This window comes from Lissotriton helveticus, chromosome 7 (assembly GCF_964261635.1).
Source record: "Lissotriton helveticus chromosome 7, aLisHel1.1, whole genome shotgun sequence".
NCBI classification, from domain to species: Eukaryota; Metazoa; Chordata; class Amphibia; order Caudata; family Salamandridae; genus Lissotriton; species Lissotriton helveticus.
The window spans coordinates 1,942,569,277-1,942,595,683 of NC_136068.1; the positions used below are offsets into that span (position 1 = coordinate 1,942,569,277).

The window sequence follows — 26,407 nt, forward strand, 5'->3', positions numbered from 1 at the left end:
ACCAGCAGTCTTAGGCTAAAACTTCAGAGAGCATGTGAAGCCAATTGTTTTACCATGTATAATCCCTTGAATACCAAATGAAAGGACACCACACAAGGTATATATCAAATATATATGTATTTATTTCTAACACAACCCCTCTGAACTCTTTATGAGGTCAGAGATCGAAATACATTACAAGTTACTCATTTAGCATACTTTAAAGTTGCACAAATACAATTCTGCCCTAGGTGCCTCACGAACCATATACTAAGTAAGTGGTATAAGAACCACTTCAAGAATAGTGAATAGGCCTAGGGCCTAGGGAATCGCTGGGGCTACACTACAGAACCAAAGGTTAGGAAGTAGTAGACCCATGGGCGGCGCCTGCAGTGTCTAAACAAAGGCGTGGGTTCTCATTGACTTTCAATGGAGAACGAAGAAGTCACAAAGTTACTGATTAAGGGCACTTCCAGGTGGACTACGACAAAACCCCTTTAAACTAGGACACTTGGATTGTCAATACCCACGGGAGCACCGGAGTAATCGAGTTACCTCACCCAGGGAAGCCGGGTGCATAGGTGTCTTTTCGTGTCGGGTTTCGTCGATGCTTTCAATGGAGACCTGCAAAAGAAGTGCTGCAGGCGGTCGAAGGAAGAGTGTCCGGGTGGATCCAAGGCTGGATCGAGGAACTGAAGAACCTGAAAGCATAGGGGACAGAGTCTGGGTCACTAGCCAGTGACCAGGAAGGAACCAGGATGGAACCAGGTGATGTTGCGATGCAAACAGGTGAAGAGGTGAAGCTTGTCTCTGCAGCCACGAGGACCAGGAGGCGTCGTCGACGACCAGGAGCTGGATTCGAGCTGTCCCACGAAGGATCTAGTTGACTGCGGTGTCGGTGTCCAGATTGGACCCAACACGCCTTGGTAACCGCAACCCACGCAGGAAGTGAAGATGGGCTTCAGGTCAGACCAGCAAGGTCTGAGGAGCTTCTCTTTTGGAGGGAAGCTGGAGCAAGCCTGGAGCAACCAGGAAAGCAAGAAGATTTCAAAAGTTCGCCTTCAGGGGGCTCACTAGCCAACGAGCTAGCGACTGGGAAGACGCGTCGAGCTGAAATGCAGGATGGGCCCCACGCTGCACTCGTGGAGTGAGGAGGGCTGAGCTCTGGTGCAAATGATGCTCGGGTCTGGGGCTTCTCTTACCCCAATGCACAACTGCGAGGGTGCCTCGGTCGTTGCACTAATAGCAAAGTGCAGGTAGTCCAGGGAGTCTGGTCCCACATCTCTCGTGTCTGCCACGGATCTCAGCTTTGCTGAGCATGTGGGTCGGAGTCCAAGAAGTCGCTGACTCTTCGGGTTCCGTCGGGAGCGTCGACAAAGCAAACCGGCAAGTCACTGGTGGTGCCTGTTTGAACAGGGTGGTCACTCCTTGGCCACCATCTTCAGTCTTCTAGTCGGTATAGAATGTCGAGTTTCGTTTCAGAATTTCGTTCCAGGATAATCTAATGTCTCTAGACACAGCTCCTATCTTTATACTAAACTAAGGGGCTGGATTACCTGCTAGGTCCCTCCTATGGGTGGACCTGAGAAGGGGGTGGTTACACCCCTTTCTCTTTGTCCAGTTTTGCGCCAGAGCTGGGGCTGGAGTGCCCCAGCAACTGGTTTGAACCGGGCTATGCATGGAGCACCTTGTGTGCCCCAGACAGTGTCTGGAAAAGCATCTTTCCATTCAACCCACCCTGCCCCAATACACTACAGGCTGTCTGGGAGGTGTTAGCACCTCCCTCAACAGGACCTCCCTTGCTGGAGTTTCCCTGGCTGCAGGTGGTCAAACTTGTGTCTGTGGCAGCAGCATCCATTTTGTGATGCTGAGGCTCTGTTTAACTTTAACCGGGTAAAGCAGTAACATACATGTCTTTTCCCTCTAGAAGGGTGGAATGCTACTCCCGCTGCCAGAATTGGCGGGGGGGGGGTTAGTATTCCAAAGCGTATGACACCTTACACGACATGTTTTGATAAAGCCAAACAAAAGTTAGCATTAACCACGAGGATTATAATGCACTTAAGAGTATATGGTTTGGCTATATCATAGAACAGCTATAAGGAGATGGTTCCGAAAGCTGCAGACAGGCTCAGCTCATGCCAGAGCACCCTCTCACATAAAACCAAGCACTCTGCCTCCAGGATTGTCGAGGCCTACCATTGGAGTGACTTATAGGTGCATATGTGTCTACACATAAGGTTAGATATAGGAATGCTATATCCAAGTAAGGGGTGATTACACCATCTTACCCAAGCTGGGTGATCAGCCTGTGGTGTCAGTTTGGATGGCCAGCCAGGGGTGGCATAATACATGCTGCAGCCCCTGGTAGGCCTTCGATGCACCTATGCCCTGGGTACCTATGGTACACTATACAGGGCTCACAGAGGTGACCCAATACCCAATCAGCTGGGCTGTGGGTCTGATTAGCAGGCCCACAGCCACACTAAAGTAAAATAAACCAGTAAATCACAGCAAAAAGTGGGGGTGACCATAGGAAGCAGACCCTACTCTCCTAGAATCAGCTTGAGAAATCTCGATTCCCAGGTCCTCACCCAATGCAACGCGCGCCCGGTCGGTGGAGATGGAAGATGCTGCAAGTGTGTAAGCATAGACTTTAGAAACCAATTTCTTGGGAGAAGAGGAGGTATAAAGAAGATCAAGAGTGACTATCGAGGGAGGGGGCTGGGGAAAGGTGGAGTGAAGCTTCCTGCAAACAGCCCGGAGTTGGTAGTATAAAAGGGTTTCCATGGGGCCAGAATCAGTGGCAAGCAAGAAAAATGTTTCCCCCGGGTACAGGTCCGATATTGTGGGAAGGCCCAAACAGGTGGCGTGTTTAACCATCCCAGACGACTGGAGTGGAGGAAAAGAGGATAAGAGGGGTGGTGGGCAATGGGCATTGTGTTCGCGGAGAGCATATCAGAGCCAGAAATGTTGCGAATCCCGTCCCAGGCCCAGCGCAAGGTTTCGACTGTGTCGATTTCAGTGCATTGGAGTTTCACCGGGGCGAATAGTGCAGTTGTGAGAGGCCACGGGGCGGCGAGGTCGGCCTCCACCACGACATGGGGTTGGAACGGAGTGGGTGGAGCCAGAAATGGAGAAAACAGGCCTGAGCACTAAGAGCATAGAGCTTGAAGTCCGGGGCTCCGAGCCTGCCATGCGACATAGGAAGAGTCAGGATGTCATATGCGATCCTGGGTTGCCGTCCGGACCAAATCAGAGTAATAAGCAAAGAGCAAACCTTACGAAAAAAATGAGCGATGAGAGGGATGGACATGTTGATGAAGAGATATAAGAACCATTTTGGCGATAGCTCTGCGCCCGGCCAAAGAGAGAGGCAGTCGGTTCCAAAGAGGGATCTTGGACTCTAACCAATCCACTGCGCGGCCAAAGTTAACTCTCCGGAGTTCATCCACGTCTCTGCTTAGCCAGATACCCAAATACCTAGTGGGCTCCGAAGCCAACACAAAGGGGTAATCAAGATCAAAGGGAGCTGTGGCATCCGTGAAGGGAAATAGTACAGATTTAATCCAATTGACCTGAATGCCAGAGTAGCCACCAAACCGTATCACCTCACGGACCAGTGGACTGAGATTCTCCTCTTGACGGACGTAAAGAGTGATTTCGTCCGCGTACATGGAAAATAGTAGAGTACGAGCTGCGAATCCAATGCCTCTCTGGGTATGATGTTGTCGGAGACGAGCTGCGAGAGGTTCCATAGCGACAGCCAAAAGCATGGGGGACAGAGGACAGCCCTGCCGAGAACTGCGCCCGATACGAATGGGCTCGGAGATCTGTCCGTTGATGCGGATACGGGCGGTTGGAGGATTATATAGAAGTAACACCTTGCGTATAAAGACCTGGCTGAAGCCCAGGTGGGGAAGAAGATAAACCAAGAAGGGCCATTCCAAGGTGTCGAAGGCCTTGGTGGCATCGAGCAGAGCTGCCACTGCCGGAAGCGACAGGTTAATTTGATGTTCGGAGGTTGTGGGAGGTGGCGCGACTGGGAATAAAAACTAGACTGGTCTGAGCGGGCAATGAGCAGCATGAGAGGAAGGAGACGGGAAGCAAGCAACTTGGCGAAAATGTTGTTGTCTGTATTAATGAGGGATAGGTGCTGTAGGAATTTCGCTGCTCGGGGAATTTGTCCGGCTTGAGAAGTAAGGTTAACAATGCCTCCTGCAGCGATGGGGGGGGGGGAACTCGCCCATTTCAAATGACTCGTTATACATGGCAGCTAAGTGAGGAATCAAAAGCGGGGCGAAGGCCTTATAAAAGGAGGCCGGTAGGCCGTAGAGCCAGGGACCTTATCACCGGGCATGCTGTTAATTGCCGCTAGAATCTCCTCTTTAGAGAAGGGCTCATCCAGGAATTCCTGATTTGATTACCAATGCAGAGAAGTTGAAGAGTATCTAAATATTGGTCAAAAACTTCGCTCGGTTGTACTGATCCGGCCGTATATAGTTGTGTGTAAAATGCAGTGAAGAGCGCTTTGATTTCTTCAGGGGAGGTAGTGAGGGCAGGTCCGCCATCCTGAAGGGCAGTTATGTATGATGCAGCTCAAGGTTGGCGAAGGAGATTAGCAAATATTTTTCCAGGGCGATCGCCCTCACTGAAGCGGCATGCACACGCTTCTCTTCCGAGAAACGCCAGTTCTCTATTCGCCTTGTCAGTAAATTCAGTCAGTTTCCCACGTATCTGAGTGAGGGTATCAATGTGCGGGTTCTGGGCATGGGAAACGTCTAGCAGTTTAATCTCCCTTTCAAGTCTGTCCAGAGTGCCGCGGATGGAGCGTAGGACGCCAGATTGCTTGGAGATACATTACCCGCAGATTACAGTTTTTTTTTTTTTCCCAAAAACCTTTATTGTACCGTCCAAGTTACACAGCGGAATGCCTACAACCCCACGGGCTGGCCGCTATAACAATTTGTTTGGCAGTTTGCAGCATGCAACTTTCTGCGCATTCATAAATTGTAGTGGAGGATAAAGGTGGAAACGCCACATTGAAAGGTACAGCTTTATGCATGTTGAATCAAAAAATATACAGGTTTTTGGTTTTTTTCCTTCCCTTGAAAACAACAACAAATCAAACCAAACCAAAACATCGGAATCACAATGCGATCATATGTTGATTAGTGTCAATCGTTAACTGCTTCCCCTTAGAATGTAGCCCCTTGGTGTCTCCCCCCACGCCCGCTGTTCCATCTGGTGCGAGTGACCCTATGTATGTGGTCTCAACCTGCCCGTGTCCTCACACCTCCCCCCTGCCGTCCTCCTGTGGTAGCTCGTTATCCAGTGATTCCCCTGCGTCTAGTATGAACCCCTTAATGTTGTTCCGTGGGAGTACTAGCTATCGTCCTCCTCCCCTTCAGAGTCTTCCTGTTCCTCCTCTGCTAAGGGCTCACAAATATCCCCTCTGTAGACATTCCACTTAGTCCAGATTTTGTTCCACTTCCCCGGGCAGGCCCTACTGGAGTAAACCGCCCTCTCCGTTATCATCACCCTGTCCATATTTAGGCACCATTGGGTCTTAGTTGGTACCTCTGCAGCTCCCCATCGCTGTGCAATATCTCGCTTGGCTACCATTAGACCCACCGTTACCCAGATTTGGCCGTGTCTGGAAAGATCGTTAGGTTCCCACACATTAAGTAAACACCGCCGTGGCTCGGGCAACAATGATACCTCCAGTGTCTGTGATATAGTGCGTAAGATCCGTGCCCAATATTCCCGGATCTGGGGGCATTCCCATAAGGTGTGAAAAAATGTGCCCTCTTCCCCACAACCGCGAAGACAATAAGGGTGTTGTGATCTGCGTATGCGGTGTAGCATAGTTCTTGTGTAGTAGACCCTGTGCAATATCTTCAGCTGTACAAGTCGCATCCGGGCCGAGATTCCCACCTCTTTAGGTGATGCTACGGCTGCATTCCACTCATGTTCGTCCATCTCACAGGTGTCCCCCTCCCATTTCTCCTTCAGGGATATCAGTGGGTCTGGCAGGTTGTTGAGTAATTTACGATATGTGAGGGACGTTGCCCGTTCGGGCATGTACTCCGTAAGCAAGCGGTCTTCCAGCGGGGAAGATTCCGGTAGGTCTGTGTGTGGGGGTAGGACAGCAAGCAGTGCATGTTGTATCTGAATGTACCTATAGAACTACCGTTCGTTCAGGTTGTACAGTTCTCTCAATCTTGTAAAAGGTATCACCTCCCCTCTCTCCCAAAGGTCCCCCACCGTGGAAATCCCTATAGTATCCCAATTTCTCATATTGCCTAAAGCTCGGGAATCCCATAGCGGGGTGAGTTTCGTTATTTTCCCCTTCCAGCCCAGAGCCGCTGTCGCGGCATGCCAGAGAGCCACTGTTAGTCTGGTGGGGCCCACCAATTTGCGGATTCGGCGTTGGTCATACAACGGGGCCAGCATTGTATCAGTACCCAGTTGTTCCCTGTCGGCCTGAAAGGCTGGTTCAGTTTGTGGGGCGTGGAGCCATTGGTTAATGGGTTTAAGGTGCGCTGCCCAATAGTACAGTTTCAGGTTGGGCAACGCGATGCCCCCGTCGTACCATCCTCTGTGTAATTTGGGCTGTGCAATACGAGCGGGCAAATTACCCCACAGGAGATTGGAGACCAATGCTGCCACTCTTTGAAAGAATCTGGGGGCTACTTGGTAGGGCGTGTTCTCAAGGACATACAGAAATCGGGGTAGTGACATCATTTTATATAATGCGGCCCTACCCAAAAGCGTTAGTGGGAGTCCCGCCCAGAATTTGACATCCTGTTTGAATCTGTCCAAATGGGGATTCAAGTTTTTGTCCATAAATTCAGTAGGGTCTCTAGTCACGTGGATACCTAGGTATTTAAAGGAGGAGCCTGCCACCTTCAAAGGGCAGTCTGCCGCTAGCACGGGGAGCTGCCCCTTCAGGACATACAGTTCCGACTTGTTCCAGTTGATCGTGTACCCCGAGACCCTCCCATGATCATTACAGAGGTGCAATAGGGCCGGCACCCCAGTGTTTGGTTCCGTGAGATATACCAACATATCGTCGGCATAAAGCGATAATCGGTCCTCCTGACCCTCTTTCCAACTTATTCCCTTCAGTAAGGGCGAGGTCTAATCAGAGTGGCAAGGGGTTCCAAGGATAACGCAAATAACAATGGCGAGAGGGGGCATCCTTGTCTCGTACCTCTCCCCAAGGAAAATGTTCTTGAAATGTGCCCGTTCGCCACCACCTGAGCAACCGGGTCCGTGTATAGCAGTCTAACCCATGCTATGAAGCGGGGACCAAACCCCAAACGTGACAGTACCTCAAACAAGTAGTTCCATTCCACAAGGTCAAATGCCATCCTGGCATCAAGAGCCAACACCACTGCTGGGGACGGAATGGAATCTGCCCTGGCCAGTACCCCATGCAGCCTACGCAAGTTCAACGCCGTGTTCCTGTGGGGCATGAATCCGGACTGGTCCGGGTGGACAAGGGACGCCAGATGCGGTAAGAGCCTAGTCGCTAGGAGTTTGGCGAGGATTTTGGCTTCTGCATTAAGCAGTGAGATGGGGCGATAGGAGGAACAGTCCTCAGGTGGTTTCCCTGGCTTGGGGATGGCCACAATTGTCGCCATCCTCTGGTCTGTAGGGAGTGTACCCTTTTCTAGACAGTCCTTATACATTCCTAGCAAATGCACGCTGAGAGTTTCCGGTGCCGCTTGATACCATTCTATAGGTATGCCGTTGGGACCCAGTGCTTTGCCCGGTTTTAGGGCCGCTATTGCCATGTGGATTTCGTCAGCAGTAATGTCTGCCTCCAATTCATCGGACTTTTCCGGCGATAGAGTTCGGACCTCAATTGGCGCCAATGCTTCCCTAGCCATCTCAGGGGCGACCACGGTTGCAGGTGTGTAGACCCCTTCAAAGTGACTTGCGAGCTGATCCACTATGTGTCGTGGGTTCGTGTACACCTGTCCTTGACCATCCTTTAATCGTGGGATTCCCTTGGAGTTCCCTTCCCTTTTGTCTAGCCAAGCTAGCATTCTCCCCGCCTTGTCCCCTACCTCATAAATCCGATTCTGAGTGTCAGTAATCTGTTTCCGTACCTGAAAGCGCAAATGATCACTGTATAGCCGTTGCTGTATGTCAAGTGCATGCGAGGAGGCTGGGGACGGGTGTTGTTCGTGTGTTGCCTTCAAGGTTTGCAGTGTCAGTTCCAAGTTATCCAACTCTTGTGTCTGTTCCCGTTTATGTCTCGTGATTGAGCTTATGGCCTGACCCCTCAAGACCGCCTTATAGGCTTCCCAAAGTACCCCTGGTGAGCGCACCGAACCATCATTCTCATTAAAGTAATGTGTTGTCGCTCTTGTAAGGGCCTTGCGGACCTGAGGAATCTTTAGGTAGGTGGCGTGTATGGGGTAAATGCGTTTACGGGACCTTTCCTGGGAAGAGAGTATGAGAGAGATTGGTGAGTGGTCTGAAATACCTCGGGGGTGGATCTCTACTGCGTCCACAAGTCGGAGCGCATCTCCCAGGGCTAAAAAGTGGTCTATTCTCGTCATACTGCCGTGAACGGCGGAGTGAAACGTGTACTGTTTTAGAGAAGGGTGAAGGAATCTCCACACGTCTGTAAGTCCCATAGCCGTAAAGAAACGCTGTAGGCGGGGGGTCCCTGTCGTGGGAGACAGTGCCGGGAACCTATCAAGTTGTGTGTCTACTATGGCGTTAAAGTCCCCCCCTAGGATAACGTCCCCCTCGGGCAGAGTCAGCAGAAAATCACCCAGCTTTGGAAGCTGCACCGAGTGTAATGCCGGTGGGACATAAACGGATACTATATTAAGAAGCCTACCCTCCCATTGTCCCTGTAGCGCGGCAAAGCAGCCCTGATCGTCCTTCCTGGTTTGTAAAGGGATGAATTGCGAGGCCCTTCGTATCAAAATACCAGTCCCCCTCGATCCTGACGTGAAACTCGAATGCACCACCATTTTGTATCCTTTCCTATCCAGCGCTTTGGTAGCCCCCCCGTCAGGTGTGTTTCCTGCAGCAGCGCTATGGTGGGCTTCTGTCGTTTAAGTGCGGTTAGCACCAGGCCTCGCTTCACCTTGTCCCCCAGCCCCCGCACGTTCCAAGACAGTAACCGCAGGGATGAGTGCTGTGACTCCGAGGCTATGCCATCTGCCTCAGGGATCTGGTTCTCAGCCATTTGGCGGTTTGAGTTCTGTGGCGTGATAGAGTGAGTGTGAGTCCTGAGCGTGTGTTACGTGTACCTTCAGTAAGACGTAGGGGGGGTTTGGCCAAGGGGGCCAGTCTTCGTCCATCCTACCAAGCATCTGAAAATTTAGGTGATAGCAACGCTTTTTTGTTGACCATACACGTGAATTCCTAACTGTAACAAAACATCCCCTCCTCCGTTCCCCCCTCCCTGCACCCCTGCCTAACGGACTTTCAACTGCCCGCCCCCCCAACTGAGCAGAGTGCTTAATCCTCCCCTTAACCAGAGTACTTGCGTGTGGGGGGAGAGTGTCTCCCCGATCAAGCGGCATCCCCGCGTGCTTCCGGGGTCCACCCGCGTCAGAGTCTGCTCGCAGCTATCGCACAGATCAATCATTTTTCAGCAAGTAATGTCATTCCAGGACCATGAGAGCAAGTCATTCATCTCCGCCTGCGCCGGTATAGCCGCGGGGCGGGGAGCCACCCGCTCCCCCCCGGCCCGATGTTTGGGAACCAGTTCCATTGTCGTCTCTTTGGCTGTAGTTGGATCGTTGTTGTCTCTTCGAGTGGTCGGCCGTGCGCCAACCCTCAAGCCAGTCGCGAGCCGCATCCGGGGAATCAAAAAACCACACTTTCTTGTCTGCCACCACTCGCAGTCGGGCCGGGAAGAGCATCGAGTAGGGCAGCTCCTTTTCTCTCAGCGTCTTTTTAACCTCAAGGAACGTCCTTCTTTTTCTGGACACCTCGGCCGTATAGTCTGGGAAGAAGGCAATCCGTGAGTTCTGGATCTGAATAGCTGGTGCCACTCTCGCCGCTTGCAGGATGGCGTCGCGGTCTCTGAAGTTAAACAACCTTGCAAGGATCGGTCTTGGCGGTGCTCCAGTTTTAGGTTTCCCTCCCGGGACCCTATGTGCCCTTTCCACAGAAAAGAAGTTGGAGAGACCCTTCGGTTGGAGTCTGGTGTTGATCAGGTCCTCCACGTAGAGGTCGAGAGCGCCCGTGTCTTCCGATTCCGGCACGCCTAAGATTCGGACGTTGTTGCGTCGTGAGCGCCCTTCTTGATCATCCAGTTTGTCTCTGAGTAGTTTGTTGTCCGTTTGTAGTCTTTCTACGACTGTTTGCAGTTCGGACACGTCTTCTACTAAGGATTTAGTGACTACCTCCACTTGCTTGACCCTTTCGTTGATTTTCTGGAGGTCCGCCCTTATCAATGTTACTTCCGTGGCCGTGGCCCCCACCGTGACTTGAACCTGGGCCAGCGCTGCCATTACATCTTCAAGCGTGGCTTTTTTTGCACTCTCTGTGTCCATTGTCTTCCCTGTGGGTTTGCGCTGTTCCTGGGGAGGTGTCTGATGTTCGTATGCGAATCTGTTCAATTTTGCTTGCGCTGCCGTGAGTTTGGGCCCTCTGTTGGACATGGTCTCCCCTCCGTGGGCGTTGCGTTCCCCCACTAATATGTTAAGTCAGGGCCGGTAAAGAGATGAGTCCTGCAGCGATTCTAATGGGTCCGCGACTAACACTCGGTCCCAGTGTCCCTCGTTCGGGTCTCGACAAATGTGGCCGTCCCAGGTGGCAATCGGAGTGCACGCAGTGTAGCTCGCTAGTCGAAGGCCAGCGTGAGTGCAGGTAGTCGTGTGGTCTACGACGTTTGCGCCTGATAAGATGGCTGCCAGGAAGGCAAGGTGAGTCCCCTCCGCTATACTGTCATCAATGCCAGATCGAATGAGGTGCTACGCTTCCTACCGCCACGTGCGGTAGCAACTGCTGCTGTCCGGCGCTCCTCTCCGCTGTGCCCCCGACTCCCCAGGTGCACCCGCGGTCAATTTCGCTCTGCGGAGCGATGGGGGAGGGGGGAGGGCTGCATAGGACTCACCGTCGGCTTCGCTGCCGGCCGCCGCTCACTGGGATGGAGCCACCTCTCTCCCCTCGTTTTCCGGTGCGGTGCCTCCGACCGTTGTGTGGATGATGGGACCTGCAGTACTGAGGGGGCCCGTCTCTCAATATGGCGGCTTCCGTCCCCCGGGCGCCCGCCGTGTCGCTCTGGTCCTGCCACGCCGGGACTGTGGGCGAGTTGACCTCCGCCGGGCTCCGCAAGATGCCTCACCGAGTCCTGGGGATTATGTTTAAGGTCCGGCCGTCGACAGGCAGAACGACCGCGGGTCCGGCACTTCCGCCTCGTCCCATCCGCCGATGCTCAACTTCCGCTCGGGCTCCAGCCGCACTCCACACCGCAGCTTTCTGGAGGACAGCAGGCCCCTCCTCCCCTCCGCTCCGCGAGCCGGATCAAGTCGATCGCCTGTCTTCTCCGTCTCTGGAACGCTCCGGTGAGCGCCGCAAGGACTCCTGACACGGTCCGCCCCTTCAGACACCAATAATGGTCGGATTTAGATAACGGATTAATGCGGATGCCGCCTTCCCACGGGAGCCTCCCTAAGCTGCGGCCGCCATCGTTGGCTGCTAGCCACGCCCCCCAGATTACAGTTTTAAACCCCTCCCAAAGCGTGGATGGGGAGTCCCCTGAAGCCTTGTTGAGTTCAAAATAGTTCACGATTGCAGTTTGTACCTAGTCGCAAAAGACCGAGTCGCGTAATACATTCGGGGGAAGGCGCCAGAAGAAGGCTCGGCAGGGAGAATGTGAAACACAGAGGGATAAGCGAACAGGAGCATGGTCGGAGAGAGTGCGCGCCATATGATCAACCGAGGTTAACCAGACCAGAGCGTCTGGAGTAGTGATCCATAAGACTAGTCGGGACCAGCAACCCCGAGAACCAGTGACACATGTGCCCTCACACGCAGTGGGGTGGGCATGACGCCGCACATTGTACAGGGGGTTGTCCAGGAGGATGGAGCTGAGAAGTGAAGCCGTGCGTGGGTGGGAGACATGAGAGCCAGACCGGTCTAAAGTGGCGGAGAGTGTCACATTAAAATCCCCCCCAAAAGAGAGCAGCAGGGCCAAAGGATGAGATGGGCTGCCAGACTTGTGCAAAGAAGTTCGGATCGTCGCAGTTAGGGCTGTATAGCCCAGCTAGTGTCAGAGGCTGGGCCTGCAGGGTGCCGTGAAGTATTATGAAGCGCCCCCCAGGGTCAGTGAGCACGTGAGGGGTCTGCGTTGGGAGCCCTTTGTGCAGCAGTATGGACACCCCCCGAGAGTAGTTGGAGTAGAAGGAGGAGTGGATATTGTCCCAATATCAGGAAAGGAGTCTAGAGGTAGTGGATGGCAGAAGATGGGTCCCTGTTAAAAAACAGATGTCCACCTTGTGCCGAACGAGATGGACATGAACGAAACGTGCCTTGCGGTGGTCATTGAGCCCATGGACATTCCAAGTCCAGAGTGTATTGTCAGTCATGGTGTTACAACAAGGGAGGGAGTGTCCAGAAAGGGTGGAAAAATAGGGCAGGAGCTGCGTGCAATTGTAATGACCGGTGCAATGGATAATGAGAAAAGAGGGCAGTGCAATAGCCATGGGAACATATTGACATGGCATAATCAGAAATACTACGACGTCCTTAAGATAAGCCAACAATAGGGGCGCTAGAGGGCGCACACGCGGAATGGCTGCTTAGTTGGGCAGCTCCCGCACCTTGGATTATAATCCTACATTTATCCTGACCCATTGGTGAGCAAAATCCTCACAAAACCCCTTATTCGGTGCAGCAGGACGCCCTCTGCACTCGACCTGACTGTCAAGACGCCAGCGTCACCTGAGCTCAAGAAATCGGCGCCGAAACAATTGCCGACTCTGCCCCTGGAGCTCGCGAGGCGTCCACCATTGACTACGTGAGGCCGAGGCTCACCACGAGGCACTGGGCCTTACCTGCAATCTCCGATGCGGGGGGCTGGGACAGGCCTGGCGACTGCACTCCTGATCGTCCGATGCTGTAAACCTTGCCGATTATCGCATGCTGCCCTGGCTGGTCTCCCCAGATCCGTAGACTGACACCCGGCGCGAGCCACAGAGCCAGCTGAGGGGTGCGTTATTGAGCCCTACGGACCCTGCGCGGTGAGGCGGTTTTCGGGCGGCACACTGGTTTCACCGCCCGGCTCCTCGGGAGCGCCGCTGTGGAGACTAGACGACTGATGAGCCCCTGTTCCGCACGAGATGGAAGGTATGATCCGCTGATACTGACCGCGATCTGCGGCGCCTGATCTTACCGGCGGGGACAATGTGCTGGCAAACAACGAGCGGTCGGCGCTGACTGTCATGGCTACCGCTGATCCTTGTTGGGGGTGATATGTGCCTAACTCCTACTACGGCGGTTACACGATCTGCCACAGCGCTTCCCATTGGCCCCCAACCTATCCTGGTAAACAGCGCCATGGCAGCCTGCGCGATGCCCGAGTCAAGGACTGACAGGTGATAACCGGGCTATTGTCAGCTTGTAAATACCCCCTTCGTGAGCTTTCACTATTTGGGAGCCTGCTGACGCTATCGCTGCCCCGCGGCGCAGAATCTGCCTGCAGCGAAGATTCATCCTAAAGCCCAAGAGCGCTAGAAGCGGAGTAGATGAGGTGAGGTGATTACCCTGGGAGACCCCGTATTCTGCTATAACACCTCGGCTGGTTTGAGTGTGCGCACGGCTGTGGTGGTGAGCCTCGTGGTGGTGAGTGCCGGCAGATCAGGGTAGCAACATGGTGCACCCCGAGAACCGCCAGCCCAAACTAAACTTTGAGAGTGCGAAGAGAGGGGCGAAGACACCCACCGCAGAGCCAGGACCCAGCGAAGTAAATCCGTCCTTCACTGCCTCCCCCACCAAGGACCTTGACCTGCACCACTTATTCCAGGAGATGAGGCAGGGCTTTGCCACTGTGTTTGAAAAGGTTGACGGGATGACGTCCAGGATGGATGCCTTAGTGCATAAAGTGGACAAACACGAGGAGCGAATAACAGCAACTGAGCACCGCATCGCAGATAACGACGACGTCACCGCATCCCATACTACACAACTTGCCCGTATGGACAACCTGCTACGTATAATAGCGGCTAAGAACGAGGACTTGGAAGCCCGTAGCCGACGCAACAACATCCGCGTCACGGGCATTCCGGAATCCACAGATACGGGCAAGATGGAAATATATGTGGAGAAACTCCTCAAAGGATCGGTGGGCGAGGATGCGTTTTCACCTCAATTCATCGTTGAGAGGGCGCACAGGTCATTGGCCCCAGTCCCCAAGCCTGGGCTCCCACCTAGACCGATTATCGCGAAATTATTGAATAATCGTGATCGCGATGTGGCGTTGAGAGCGGCCCGAACTCAACAACCATTACAATACAACGGACTGACATTTTCCATTTATCCTGACTTCACTCCCATGGTGCAAGAGGAGCGACGTAAGTTCCTAGCCGTCAAGAAGAAACTAAGGGAGGCCCAGCTAGACCATGCGCTACTCTACCCGGCAAAAGTACGGGTGACGCATCAGGGAAAACATCACTTTTTCACGAACCCGCAAAAGGCTGAAGACTACCTGAAGACGGTTCGCGGGGCACGGAGGGCTGATCGGAATGCAGAGATGAACCTCGAAAGAGACACAGCGGCTGTGGGCGATGCACGTTGATCAGCTGTGACACACATGACCGAACTTGCAGTATCCTGGAACAGTTAATCCCTGCACTTATTTTACGGATGCACAGGAGACGGTGGTCTCACAGCAACTTGGCGCTGGCTGATTTCACCAGTGGTAACGTATTCCAAGGGCCACTATCCCAACCCTGGCCACTCCCAAGGGCGGTACAGTTCGGGAGGCTAGCGGCGGTAGAAGTGGCTGTGCGCCCTTAATGTTGTTTCCCTCACGGGTGTTCCCCATTATGGACATTGAGTTGATAAAGTTGAGGGGGGGGGGGGGGAGGGGTGGGACCGCAGGCTGCTGGCATGATTGGGATGCTGTAGTGGGTGGGGGGTTGAGTTGAGTTGGGGGCGGGAAGTTTTGCACATGGTCTGGACAAGCCGAGTATAGAAAGTCATAGCCACCCTAATAGACTGAATTGGACGGGTGCTGCTCCACCCACGACAGCAGAGGCTGATGGATTGAAGCTTAGAGACTTATGGCGGACTTACGTACTGATGCATTTTTGAACTGTATGTCTTGGAATATTAGAGGGCTCAACAACGCAAAGAAATGTCGAAATGTGATTGCTTATTTAAACAGACATCGTGTCCAGGTTGCCATGCTACAGGAGACTCACTTAGTGCCACATACACATATCCCCTTTGCTGGTAAATGGGCTGGAGTCTGTCTTTTCCTCTTACTCTACCTATGCGAGAGGGGTAACTATCCTCATTCGACGCACTGTGACGTTCCAACGGTGCGGAGAACTGACTGACAAGGAAGGGCGCTATGCTCTGTTGTGGGGGCGGATGGGCCGAGACACTTTCACCTTTGTTAACTGCTATGCTCCCAACATTGATGTACCCGAATTCTTCACTACACTTTGGGGTAAAATTGTGGATGTTGGATCCCGACATGTCATATGGGGGGGAGATTTTAACTTGGCACTAATACCACACTTAGATAGAGCGGACGGGGTTTCACACTACAAGCCTAGATCTAGGGAGGCACTGGAGGGAGTGATCACTGAAGGAGGGTTGGTTGACACATGGCGATCTCTCCACTCTACCCTGAGGGAAGGCACACACTTCACTTCGCAGACCGGCACGTGGGCCCGACTGGATTACTTCCTGACTACCAGAGACATCTCGGCGGAGGTCTGGGATGTGACACATTTGCCGAGAACGTATTCGGACCACAGCCCCGTTTTGCTCCATACACGCGTACCCGGGTGGGATGACCCTCGGCCACAATGGAGGTTACAACCGACGGCCCTGCTAGACAGTGCATTTCGTTCTGAGCTCGGAGAGGAGATTGCTGCTTTCTTACCTAGGAACAAGGGCTCTGTCGACTCAGTGGAACACGTTTGGGAGGCCTTCAAGGTCACGATACGAGGGTATTGCATCTCCAAGAGCTTCGGGGTACTGCGCGACATACAAAACACCATTCACACTTTGGACAGGGAGCTTAGGGCTTTAGAGCAGAGAATGGTGGAAGACGATAACCCTGACATACACGCAGAATTTAGAGACAAATTGTCTGCTTATGAGGAAGAGGCTAACAGGGAGGTGAAGTTTAGAGGGAAACACTGGCAGGCTAGGAAATACTGCGAGGGCGAGAGGCCGGGTAGGGCACTTGCGGAGCTGACGCGTACCCCGCATGACCGCAACACAATTCTGGAGTTAACGGAGTGTCATGGGGACACTGTCAGGAACTCGGATGAAATACTTGCTGCATTTACCACACATTATCACACGCTATACACTTCTGTCATCACTGCTAATGTGCCCTATGCTGACTTCTTAGACGACATCGCCCTCTGCTGGCTCAGTGATGGAGATCGGGCCTTCCTAGCTGCCCCTTTCGAACTAGATGAAATTTGCGAGGTGATAATGTCACTCAAGAACGGCAAAGTGCCCGGACTGGATGGCATTCCTGCCGAGTTTAATAAAGCTTACATTGACATTATGGCCCCTGTCTTACGTGAGGTCTTCGAGGAATCGCTGGCCGATGGTATCCTCCCCGGTTCCATGCGAGAGGTAGTCATCACTTCACTGCTAAAGCCCGGTAAAGCCCCCAGTTCATGCGACTCTTATCGCCCGCTTTCCCTTCTAAATTGTGATGTTAAGATACTCGCGAAGGTTTTAGCTACCAGACTATCCCTCCTGATGACTAGAATAGTCTTGCCCGATCAGTCTGGGTTTGTTATGGGCCGCTCCACCTCCCATAACCTGCATACTCTGTTCTCCCTGCTCCGCACGGTCCACCCTGATATGCCAGTGGCGGCAGTATTCCTGGATGCCACCAAGGCATTCGACTCGGTCGAATGGCCGTACCTATTCACCGTCCTGGCACGTATGGGCTTCCCAAAGTTATTCATCTCCTGGATCGAACTGCTATACACACATCCAACAACAAAAGTCCTCATAAATGGTCGCCTTTCACAGTCCCTCATAATCTCTAGAGGCACTCGTCAGGGCTGCCCACTATCCCCCCTTTTATTCGCGATTGCGATCGAACCCCTTGCCTGTAGGCTCAGGCAGCTACACCGCGATGGGGCGATACGATGCTTTCAACGTCAGATAGATGTGTCCTTATATGCTGACGATATGACATTATACGTCAAGAACCCTGCTTTAAATCTAAATCCCCTCCTTAGAGAATTTGTAGTGTTTGGTAGGATGTCTGGAGTATGCATAAACTGGTCCAAGTCGCAATTCTTCCCACTTACGGATGCGATCTCTGACTTTCCACTCGACTACCCCCTTGAATGGTGCCGGTCTGAGCTCCGGTACCTGGACATACAGATCTCTCGCGACAGAGATGAAACGCTGCGCTCCAATTATGGGGTAGCTGTCACGAAACTTACGGCCTCAGTGGACCGTTGGATTACCCTGCCACTGTCCATGGCTGGCAGAGCGTCCCTTATTAAAATCGTTGTGCTGCCCCGTTTTCTATACCTCTTCCTCATTATACCTTACTATCCAGGTGCCTTCTTCTTTAAAACCCTGAAGTCGGAGTTGTGCAGATTGTTCTGGGGGGGTAAGAGCGCACGGTTGAAATGGACCACGCTCGTACAGCCCTACGACAGGGGCGGTTTCGACGTCCCGGACCTTGAGGCCTACTATTTATGCGCACAGGCGCATTACGCTTATCATTGGTTTGTTCCTACCCCCTACATGCCTCAACTGGCTGTGGAGGACTGGATAGTGCATCCCCTCCCGCTTGATGGTCTGCTTCATTGTCCGGAATCATTAATAATGACATCAAATACCTCTGTCTCCTGCACATTAGACGCGTGGCGCCGCATAACCAAGAGGCTGTCTTGTGGTCTGCCATACTCACCTAAACTACCACTGACTTATCACCCGAAACTGGTGCTTTTACAGGAGCGAGGTTTCCGACTGCTATGTGCACGCATACATGTCACCTCTTGGGGCGATTTGTTCACAGGTGGTCAGTTCAAGACTGCAGAGGCATTCTTTGCTGTACACGCCCGTACTCCGCTAGATATGTTTTATTACCTACGATTGCGCCAAGGGATGAAGGACATCCTGCCTGAGTTCCCCTGCGAACCTGCAATCCTGCCTCCACTTCATTACCTGCTATGTTCCCAAGATGGCGCGCACCTAGTCTCTGGTCTATACCGTCAGCTCAGAGCTAACGTTTCGGGGACGCAAGTCGGAGCTCGATCACATTGGGAAGTTGATCTAGCTACCTCCCTTACTGACGAACAATGGCAATATTGCTGCGCCCTCACAGCCCGAGTATCGGCCAGTAGTAGACTCAAAATCATACACTACAAATTCCTGCAGCAATTGTACTATACCCCAGTAAAAAAGCTTAGATTCCGACTGGCAGACAATGACAGGTGTGAGCGATGTCATGCGGAGCATGCAGGTTTCCTGCATCTTGCTTGGGAGTGCCCTCCTGTTCGTCTTTACTAGCAGCAAGTTCATGATGCCCTTACGACAATGACTAGTGTACAACTGCCTGTAGATCCATTATTCATGCTCCTTGGACACACGAAAAGCGTTCCTAAATCCTGTAAGAAATTCATAGATACCGCATTACTCTTGGCGAAACGACGAGTGGCGTGCCGCTGGGGTCGGGGCAGGGCGCCTAAATTCAAGGACTGGTTAGCGGACTTGACATACTGTCAGGAACAGCACGTCACCTACACTGAACTGTTACCGATAACGTCCCAACCTAAGGACATCTGGGGACCCTTGGTTACCTATTTGCTTGCGCAGACAGATGAAGAAGATATCCCAGAGAACACTCCGGAGGTGGATACTGCTGGCATTCAGGGATAGGAGGCAACATCTGTCGCTACATACGCTACCGCTCTTCCTTTGGCCCAGCACATTGACCCTATGCCTTCCCTCATATCACGCCTAGACCTACACATCATAGTTACATAATGCTAACTGTCATCGCCCCTTGATAACACCTTTTGGGCCCTCCAGACTTGCACAGTACCAATGTGCCACCTATACTATGTATTCATAGCGATATATCTGCTGACACCTTGTATTGTTTTGCCTTGTGCTCGTCCGCCAGATGATTATATGCTAACGAGAATGCTTATGTTATACAATGTACCTACATTGCTCATTGATATGTAAGATGCTATGCTGAATCGGAATTCCATGTCCATGTGATTGAACGACTTTCGTGGTTGTTTTGTACTTTGTTGAAGAACAATAAGAAGAATTTTAAAAAAAAGAAAAAAAAGATAAGCCAACAATAGAGACAAAACATTCCCCTCGGTAGGCATCTGGATAGCATGGAAAGTAATCCTGGTCACGAAAAGGACCAAATGAAAAGCCTGTGTGAAAGAGAACAACATGGCCTCATAAGGAGGCCACAGACCCCAAACACCCAACCCCCTGAACCCACCCCCAAAACAAAAACCCCAGGAAGACCCACATCCCCACACCCACAGCAACCCCCAATCAGGCTGAGATACCAACCAAACCCACCACAGGGACCCACAACTGGTAAGAGAAAATCTGTGTCCATGATGGGAATTATCCCGTGGGGGCACTGCGACGCCCAGCATATGCCCCTGCCAGAGATACAGGGTGGCCATGCCGTTAGTGACAGCAAACACCAAGATTGAACATCGAGGAGTAAGGGAACATCACGTCAATGGCAAAGAGATGAGCAAGAATGACCTAGGAGGCAACATGAACCCAAAGGTCTCAATGAAAGTTGCAGGCCTGAGTAACAAACAGTGCAAAAAAACTAACATCTAAGCATTGAGAACAGGTCAGTCATTGTCACTGAGATTATCATCAGCAGCTGCTTGGGAGTTGGCAGGGTGTGACCTGTCAAGTTTTTTAGCAAACGCCATCACCTCTCTTGGATCCGGAAAGGTGAGAGTCTTGGAGCCTTGTTTAACGTGCAATTGAGTGCGCAGTGAGTACAAGATCTTGTGCTTCTGGAAGATTTGTTTTGCCATTAGGAACTCACGACGTGCCGCTTGAACTGAGATGGTGTAGTCAGGGTAGAACGAGATGGAGTTACCCTGGTGGCGAATTTCCCCTTTTTCTCTGGCCGCCCGAAGGATGGCATCACGGTCCTTGAAGTTCAAGATTTTGTCTATGATGGGGCGGGCCAGCATACCAGGGACAGGACAAGGGCCGAGGGAATGGCAAGCCGGCTCACAATAAAAACAGATGAAAGAACATCGCTAAAAAGCTAACGAGCCAATTGTTCCACATAGTCCTCCATGCGAGAGATGTTGGTAGACTCGGGCACTCCTGTGATGTGAAGGTTACTCCTACGAGAGCGTGCCTCCAGATCCTCGTTCTTGTTTCGGATAACATCTAGTATCTGGTCCATCTGCAGCATTTTATGGCGGTCTTGGGTGGGGCGTCCTCTGCGTCAGACACCCTGGTCTCAACATGAAGGAGTCTGGCATCGTAGGAGTCAACCCGAGCCTTCACTGTGACCAGGCCGGCCGAAAGTTGGTCCAGCTGAGCCGATATGCTGGTGATAGTGGACTTGACGTCCAGCATGATGGCCTTCAGATCGTCCTCACAAGACTGTGCCATTTCAGATGGAACCAGAGGGTCACCCCGTCAGCGCCGGCACCCTCCTGGCGCGTCTGGTGGTGCTGATCAAAGGTGATCTTGGGCTGCTTGGGGTTGGTTCTCCCCACGGCAGGAGGGCGCCGGCGAGAGGAACAGCCAGGCAGCAGAAGAGAGGCCACAGGTACGGAGAAAGGACCTAAGGTACCCAAATGGCAGAGGACAAGCAGAGGAGAGGCGAAGGCTCAGGCCCAGCAGGCGGTTACGGCGACGTTTGGAAACGGAGGACTGATGGGCTTGTTGTAGGAGAGGCTTGAAGTCCGCAGGCAACAAGTCCAGCCCCAGTTGGCGACAGCGGATGGCCTACTGACCCACCTATTCAAGGGAGAGGTGGCGAGGTCCGGCTTGGGGAAGGCGGGCCAGAATGATGTGGCAGCAGACTATGCGGGCAGTGAGCAGGGCCGTTGGAGAAGCAGAAGTAGAAGCAGTGCCAGGCCAGCTGCAAGTGTTGCCAGGAGGGCGCAGGCCAAAGGGGTCAGCGGCACAGTAAACACAGGAGGCACCATTCAGGGCTCGGGCGACTAGGCTCACAAGAGGAAGGCCAACCAGATGGAACGAGCTCTGGTTCAATTGACATACAGGGTCAGCTCAGTGCAGATATCTCTAGCCCTGTGTAGCAGCGGCAGCAAGACCCAGCAGGGGGCAGCCATGTGGTGCAGCACGACGGATCGATCTTCGGCCAAAATCGAGGAGATGACAGCCAGGTGCTGCAGGGGAGGCACTTCGGTCGGCTTGGGCCCAGGAGGAGGGGGCGGCGGAGATAGTTGGTGGCGCCCACTGGTAGTGGCGGCAAGCAGCAGATGAAGAGTCGGCGAGCGGGTGCCCAATGCTCGGATCGCCTCATGGGGAGCACCCCGTCTTTGGGGGGTGGGGGTCAGGCCTCTGCAGAGGTGGGGCCAATATGCCTGTGGGGCCGATTCAGCAGCCGCTGAAAGATATTCCGGGGAGCCGGGTGCCACAGCAGGAGGGGGGCAGCATGCAACAGGGGTCAAGGGGAGCGCACCGCCCACGTTGCCAGGCCCGATGGAGAAGGCCTGATCGGCGGGCGCCTCTGAATGGAGAATGGCGTCCGAGAGTATACAGGCCGGGCCGGGGGTACGACAAGGGCGCCCCAATCCCGCCACCGTGCACTCCTACAGCAGCGGCACCTACCGGCTCCGATGATCGAGGAGAGGGGGAGCCGCGTAGGAAAGAGTTCCAGTGCACAATCAGGAACAAGTAGTCGGCTTCGAGGAAGCTGGGACGGCCTACCCGCCGCGGAGCCCGGCCAAGGGCACACGTAGCGACAGAACATGCGCCAGCGCCATCCCAGGAATGCAGGAGTGGGCTCAAACCTTGCACCAAGATCAGGTGAGTGGCCATGGCACGGTTCAGAGTGGCGATGGGTGAGATGTCTGCAGGATGATAAAGGATTTTTGGCTTGGCCGACAGAGCCCACTCAAAGTGCGGCCATTTTGTAGCTAGCTAAGCCACGCCCCCATCCTGCTTGAATGGACTTTGCTGTGACCTGAAGTAACTTATCCCCAAGCGCCTGAGGTGAGCTGGCTCCATGTTGCGGAAACACAGGAACACAAAAGTTTCCAGGAGAGTCTCAGCGGCGCTGTGTGCGCGTGCTTGTTGCAGCCTGAGACTCCCGTACATTGTGCACTGTGATCATGGGCACCTGGAGTCCAAACAAGGATCAGCAACGCAATGTGCGGGTGCTTTGTGCAGCCTGAACCCCTTTGTGTGGATTGTCCAGTTATCGTGATAGCTAATGAAGACCTACAGCAAGAATAGTTTTTACAATAATACTCCCTTAAAATGCATTAAAGAGCGAACGTGGGGATATTGAAACCGAACCCAAACAGGAGTAATTGTTATTTATCTACTCAATGAAGAAAGAAGAAGGTGGTAGAGGCTTCCAGAGAAAATCCCACAGACCGCCAATGGGATGAAGTATTAGTGCCAAAAACACCAGAATATAAAGATGCACATACACAGAAAGACCCTAGCACAAGAATAAACTTGATTCTACTCTATAGAAAGTGCCCATTGCCCTACAGCCACAGGCTTCGATAAACATACACAGGTACATAGTTCTGAAGTGAAATAGCAAGAAAGGAGGGCACGTCATCACAGTCTGTAATTACGGTTTATTCTAAATTACATTCTGGAAAGAGAAGTTGTTCTATATCTATATAAATCTGCTGCAAAACGAAGCAAAACTTGGTGAAAAGAATAGTTACAACAAAGCTGACGTTAACAGTATTTCGGCTACAGAGAACAGGTGGAGAAACAAGCATTGGTAAAGGCCGGAAAATATGGTAACACCACCAACAGAAAGTGGCAAACACATGAACCAATAAAAAAACAGGAGAGGAGTGAGCCCCTTTTAAAGGTATATTAAAAACAATGGATTTCACAAGCGTAGAGCAGGCGAGGCCTAAAAAGGAGACAAAGATGCATAGCGCATTGGAAACACTGCTTTTATGTTTTAATCGAAATAAAGGGTCTGAAAACTAAATACATATAACTGCTCCCCCTGACATCCTGCGTCACATCCTCAGCAGAGGGCCCCATCCTGGGGGGTCACATCCTCCCCAGAGGGCCCCATCCTTGGGGTCACATCCTCCCCAGAGGGCCCCATTCTGGGGGGTCACATCCTCCCCAGAGGGCCCCATCCTGGGGGGTCACATCCTCCCCAGAGGGCCCCATCCTTGGGGTCACATCCTCAGCAAAGGACCCCATCCCGTGGGGTCGCATCCTCCCCAGAGGGCCCCATCCTGAGGGGTCACATCCTCACCAGAGGGCCCCATCCTCAACAGAGGGTCCCATCCTCAACAGAGGGCCCCACTCTGGGGGTCACATCCTCCCCAGAGGGCCCCATCCTGGGGGTCACATCCTCAGCAGAGGGCCCCATCCTGGGGAGGGGGTCACAGCCTCAGCAGAGGGACCCATCCTGGGGGTCACAGATGGCCCCATCCTGGGGGTCACAGATGGCCCCATCCTGGGGGTAGCATCCTCAGCAGAGGGCCCCATCCGGTGGGGGGGGGGTCGGGTCACATCCTCCCCTGAGGGCCCCATCCTGGGGAGGGGGTCACAGCCTCAGCAGAGGGACCCATCCTGGGGGTCACAGATGGCCCCATCCTGGGGGTCACATCCTCAGCAGAGGGCCCCATCCGGTGTGGGGGGGGGGGGGGGGTCGGGTCACATCCTCCCCTGAGGGCCCCATCCTGGGGAGGGGGTCACAGCCTCAGCAGAGGGCCCCATCCTGGGGGTCACATCCTCAGCAGAGGGCCCCATCCTGGGGCTCACATCCTCAGCAGAGGTCCCCATCCTGGGGGGTCACATCTTCAGCAGAGGGCCCCATCCTGGGGGTCTCACCCTCAGCAGAGGGCCCCATCCTGGGGGTCACATCTTCAGCAGAGGGCCCCATCCTGGGGGTCACATCTTCAGCAGAGGGCCCCATCCTGGGGGTCTCACCCTCAGCAGAGGGCCCCATCCTGGGGGTCACATCTTCAGCAGGGGGCCCCATCCAGGGGGGTCACAGAGGGCCCGATCCTGGGGCTCACATCCTCAGCAGAGGGCCCCATCCTGGGGGGGTCACATCCTCCCCAGAGGGCCCCATCCTGGGGCGGTCACATCCTCCCCAGAGGGCCCCATCCTGCGGGGTCACATCCTCAGCAGAGGGCCCCATCCTGGGGGGGGGGTCACATCCTCCCCAGAGGGCCCCATCCTGGGGGGGTCACATCCTCAGCAGAGGGCCCCATCCTGGGGGGTCACATTTTCAGCAGAGGGCCCCAGCCTGGGGGTCTCACCCTCAGCAGAGGGCCCCATCCTGGGGGTCACATCTTCAGCAGAGGGCCCCATCCTGGGGGTCACATCTTCAGCAGGGGGCCCCATCCAGGGGGGTCACAGAGGGCCCCATCCTGGGGCTCACATCCTCAGCAGAGGGCCCCATCCTGGGGGGTCACAGAGGGCCCCATCCTGGGGGGGGTCGCATCCTCCCCAGAGGGCCCCATCCTGGGGCGGTCACATCCTCCCCAGAGGGCCCCATCCTGCGGGGTCACATCCTCAGCAGAGGGCCCCATCCTGGGGGGGGGGGTCACATCCTCCCCAGAGGGCCCCATCCTGGGGGAGTCACATCCTCAGCAGAGGGCCCCATCCTGGGGGTCACATCCTCAGCAGAGGGCCCCATCCTGGGGGTCACATCCTCAGCAGAGGGCCCCATCCTGGGGGGGTCACATCCTCCCCAGAGGGCCCCATCCTGGGGGTCACATCCTCCCCAGAGGGCCCCATCCTGGGGGGTCACAGAGGGCCCCATCCTGGGGGGGTCACAGAGGGCCCCACCCTGGGGGGGTCACAGAGGGCCCCATCCTGGGGGGGTCACATCCTCCCCAGAGGGCCCCATCCTGGGGGGTCACAGAGGGCCCCATCCTGGGGGGGGTCACATCCTGGGGGGGTCACAGAGGGCCCCATCCTGGGGGGTCACAGAGGGCCCCATCCTGGGGGGGTCACAGAGGGCCCCATCCTGGGGGGGGGTCACATCCTCCCCAGAGGGCCCCATCCTGGGGGGTCACAGATGGCCCCATCCTGGGGGTGGGGGGTCACATCCTCCCCAGAGGGCCCCATCGTGGGGGTCAGCACTTCAGGGGCCCCTCCCAGGGTGGCAGGAGACTTTCAATAACACAAGTGAGGTTGGAGAAGGAATACACATGGTCTCCCCGAGTTTAATGATCTTTAAGATATTTTGGTTGTAATGTGTCCGCACTCACCGTCAGCGGGGTCTCGGCTGCTGTGTCAGGTCGGGGGGGCTGGGGGGGGGCGCACAGACTCCTCGCTCCACCCGGACGACCGTGGAAAGGAGAAGAGAGGACTTTGGACAGGTGACAGGTGGACCGGAAGACAGGCAACACACAAATGGACGGAAGACAGGCAATGAGGCGGCGGTGACTTGTGGGACCAGATAACAGACAGGCCTAGTGTGGGACCGGAAGACTAGCAGAGGGGAGAACACCGGGAAACAGACAGCTCGCTGACCGGAAGCCAGGCAAGTCTCAGGGCCGGAAGCCAGGCAAAGTCGGTCTTCTAACGCTTCCTCAGTTACCCGCCGCTCAGTGTCCGGTGTTCTCGGCTGCTGTCTGAAGTGATTCCTGCATTTAACCAACTTCTACTTTTTGTGATTTGAAATCTCTGTAAATTCAACGGAATGTTCGAAGCGGTTCCTGCACGTCTTTGGTATTTTGTAGTATTTTATTCATCAGACTCTTGGCGGGGGGGGGCTTGGAAGCCCCCTTCGGAGGCGGGAGGGGTGGGGGGATCAAGCGAGGTTTATTTGGGGTGTCAGTGTGAGCCCTGTGCATACAGGCCCCCAGGCCCCCCCCAGCTGCCATGCAAACCACTGGGGACAAAACATTCGATTATTATTCAGACTCACCCCCTCTCTCTCTTGCATGGGGGGCTGTTCAGGGTTTGTTCTGAGCCCCTCTCTTTAAAGATGCAACTCTGCAGAGAGTGAGCTTTTTCACGTGCCATGTGGGACATTTTCATAATTTCAGTGTATTTATGAGTGACATTT

The 26,407-nt window shown here is 53.9% G+C and overlaps 1 protein-coding gene across 1 annotated transcript in view; it reads right to left on the reverse strand.

The window, feature by feature from the left end:
• The window catches only part of LOC144770948 (uncharacterized), a 110,663-nt gene extending 84,837 nt beyond the window's left edge, over positions 1 to 25,826 (reverse strand). The window contains exon 1 of the mRNA XM_078655786.1: positions 25,605 to 25,826. The gene's annotated coding sequence lies outside the window, so the exon portion shown is untranslated. The remainder of the gene's footprint in view (positions 1 to 25,604) is intronic.
• Between the last annotated feature and the right edge of the window lie 581 nt (positions 25,827 to 26,407).